The sequence below is a fragment of the Elephantulus edwardii genome, unplaced genomic scaffold (assembly GCF_000299155.1).
Source record: "Elephantulus edwardii isolate Elephantulus edwardi_28Jun2011 unplaced genomic scaffold, EleEdw1.0 scaffold00387, whole genome shotgun sequence".
NCBI lineage: Eukaryota > Metazoa > Chordata > Mammalia > Macroscelidea > Macroscelididae > Elephantulus > Elephantulus edwardii.
In genome coordinates, this window is record NW_006400137.1 from 1,025,695 (window position 1) to 1,029,452 (window position 3,758).

Here is a 3,758-nt window from a genome sequence, read left to right on the forward strand (position 1 = left end):
TTGTGTTTTGTTTGTATATGCACAAAGAGAAATATTGAAAGTTCTCACAAATCTTCTATTATTATCTCTGTATAATAAAATTATGAGTGAATTTACAAACAAAACATAGTGAAATTGAATGCTTTAAAAGGTAGGATTTTGAAAGTTCGGGCCAGTTGTGCCATTGTGAGGCTGCAGCTGCGATCCCTACGGTGGGTCCAGGATTGAAACCTGACTTTGTTAACTGGAAAAGCCAGTGAGACTGCTAGTATTCTTTTGAAGTGGTGTCTTTTTGGATCCAGTGCAAAACTCAAATCATTGATCAAATAAGGTGTAATTGAAAAGTGACCCTCCTTTCAGAGATGTCAAAAGCAAATAAATCCAAGTCTGGATCTCGCTCTTCTTGTTCAGAATCTGGATCAAGATCTCGTTCTCGTTCATTTTCAAAGTCAAGATGCCGAAGTCGATCTGTATCTCGTTCAAGGAAGAACAAGGTAAGCTCTAGGTCTCGTTCCAGATCATACTCTCCAGCACAGAGAAAGAAATCACCCAAGAGTATATCAGAATCGTGATTTCCGTGGTCACAACAGAGGCTATAGAAGGCCCTATTATTTTCGTGGGCCCAACAGAGGCTTTTACCCATGGGGGCAGTATAATCAGTCGACTATGGAAACTACCATTCAAATTGGCAGAATTACCAGCAAGCCTACAGTCCTCGGCGGGGTCGTTCTCGATCCCGATCCCCAAAGAGAAGATCTCCTTCACAAAGGTCCAGGAGTCATTCTAGAAACTCCCATAAGTCTTCTTCTGACAGGTCGAGGCGCTCCTCATCCTCTCGTTCTTCCTCCAACCACAGCCGAGTTGAATCTTCCAAACGCAAGTCTGCAAAGGAGAAAAAATCCTCTTCCAAGGATAGTAGGCTATCTCAGGCTGCTGGGGATAACCAGGGTGATGATTCCAAGGAGCAGTCATTCTCTGGAGGCACCTCTTCAGATACAAAAACATCTGAGAGCTCGAAGCAATGGTCAGATACCACCACCCATGGCCCTGGTTCTACATCAAGGGCTGTTTCTGACCTGAGTCCCTGAGAATGAAGTCCTGCTCTCAAAAGCCCTCTCCAGTCTGTGGTGGTGAGGCGGTGGTCACCCCGTCCTAGCCCTGTGCCAAGGCTTAGCCCTCCACTTTCCAGTACATCCCAGATGGGCTCAACGCTTTTGAGTGGTGCTGGGTGTCACGCTGGGACACACCAAGGCCAGTTCGAACATGGCTCTGGGTCCTTGAGTCCATCCAAAAAGAGTCCTGTGGGTAAGAGTCCACCAGGCACTGGCTCCACATATGGCTCATCTCAGAAGGAAGAGACTGCTGCTTCTGGAGGAGCAGCCTATACAAAGAGGTATCTAGATGAGCAGAAGACAGAGAATGGAAAAGATAAGGAACAGAAACAAACAAATACTGATAAAGAGAAAATGAAAGAAAAGGGGAACTTCTCTGATACAGGCTTGGGTGATGGGAAAATGAAATCTGATCCATTTGCTCCCAAAACTGATGCTGAAAAGCCTTTCCAGGGCAGCCAGTCTCCCAAAAGGTATAAGCTTCGAGATGACTTTGAGAAGAAGATGGCTGACTTCCACAAAGATGAGCTGGATGACCAAGGCAAGGACAAAGCTAAGGGAAGGAAAGAATCAGAATTTGATGATGAGCCCAAATTTATGTCAAAAGTCATATCAGGTGCAAATAAAAACCAGGAGGAGGAAAAGTCAGGCAAATGGGAAGGCCTGGTGTATGTACCTCCAGGAAAAGAGAAACGGAGGAGCTAGAGGAGGATTCTTTCTCAGAGAGATCCATAAAGGAGGATCTGGGAGGCACCAAGAGAACTGAGAGTGGGCACAGAGGATTTGTGCCTGAAAAGAATTTCCGAGTAACCACATACAAAACAGTTCATGAGAAAAGTTCATCACCTCCCCCGAGAAAGACCTCTGAGAGCCGAGACAAGCTGGTAGGAAAAGGAGACTTTTCCACAGGGAAATCTTCCTTTTCCACCACTCGAGACGCTCAAGTCAATGTCCAGATGGACTCTTTGATGAGGACCTTGCATGACCCAATGGATTACTGGCTCAGGAACGCAAGCTTAGTCGGGATTTAGTCCATAGCAACAAAAAGGAGCAAGAATTTCGTTCCATTTTCCAGCACATACAGTCTGCTCAGTTTCAGCGTAGCCCATCAGAACTGTTTGCTCAGCATATAGTGACCACTGTTAACCATGTTAAAGAGCATCATTTTGGGTCCTCAGGAATGACATTGCATGAACGTTTTACTAAATACCTTAAGAGAGGAACTGAACAGGAAGCAGCCAAAAACAAGAAAAGCCCAGAGATACACAGAAGGATAGATATTTCCCCCAGTACATTCAGAAAACATAGTTTGGCTCATGACTAGATGAAAAGTCCTCTAGAACCAGGCTACAAGACTGAAGGAAAATACAAAGATGATCCTGTTGACCTCCGTCTTGATATTGAACTTCGTAAAAAACATTAAGAGAGAGATCTTAAACGAGGTAAATCAAGAGAATCAGTGGATTCCCGAGATTCAAGCCACTCAAGAGAAAGATCAACTGAGAAAACACACAAAGGATCAAAGAAACAGAAGAAGCACCACAGAGCACGAGACCGGTCCAGGTCCTCATCTTCTTCCTCCCAGTCATCCCACTCCTATAAAGCAGAAGAGTACACCGAAGACACAGAGGAGCGAGAGGAAAGCACCACAGGCTTTGATAAATCAAGACTAGGGACCAAAGAATTTGTGGATCCAAGTGAAAGAGGCGGAAGCAGAGCTCCAGGAACCTTTCAATTTCGAGCCAGAGGGAGAGGCTGGGGCCGAGGTAACTACTCTGATAACAATAACAACAGCAGCAACAGTGATTTTAAAAAGAGAAACAGAGAAGAAGAGTGGGACCCAGAGTACATACCCAAAAGCAAGAAGTATTACTTGCATGATGATCGCGAAGGTGAAGGTAGCGAGAAGTGGGTGAGCCGAAGCAGAGGCAGAGGCACCTTTCTACGGGATCGAGGCCGGTTCATGTTCCGGAAGTCCAGCACCAGCCCCAAATGGGCCCATGACAAGTTCAGTGGAGAGGAAGGGGAAATTGAAGATGATGAGAGTGGGGCAGAGAACCTAGAAGAGAAGGACAGTTTACAGCCCACAACTGAATAAGCGCTGGGAAGAGTGGCTGTTGAAGAGCCAATAAACAGGAGCTTCAAAAAGATTCTGAAAAAACCCACCTGCCTGCCAACCCACCACCAGCCTTGCAAAAAATCCCACTACAACCAAAAACATCCCTGGCACTGTGTCTCATAACAGAGGAGGCCAGCCATGAGCCTGGCCATGAGAAAACAGCACATTTTTCGGCTTTAGCTGTGTTTCTTGAGAATTTGTTGTTAGTGTGTGAGGTTGGGCTGGGATGGGGATTGGGAGGGCAGTGTTTGGATTTTGTTAGAAATCAACAGTTCTTCATTTCATTTTATTTGAAGCTAAGAGAAGTAATTGGCTTTCTGCCTTTCTCCCCCTTACTTCTTACTTTAAAACCCTTCCTCGACCCCTCTTTTTTCTTTTTTTTTTTTTAAAGGCATAGGTAGTAACATTAGAAAAAAGACATTTTGGGGCAAAGCATGTGAATAAACATTGAAGTGTTCACCTCAGTTTGGGACCAAACTGCTTGGATCTTTGTAAAAATTGGTTTTAAATGTCATGGAGGAGTTCATGATCTTTCTGACCACCTTGTG

General features: G+C 45.0%; 1 pseudogene; it reads left to right on the plus strand.

Annotated features, from left to right (window-relative positions):
* Positions 1 to 341: 341 nt before the first annotated feature.
* Positions 342 to 3,189, plus strand: LOC102843259 (annotated as a pseudogene).
* The last annotated feature ends 569 nt before the right edge of the window (positions 3,190 to 3,758 follow it).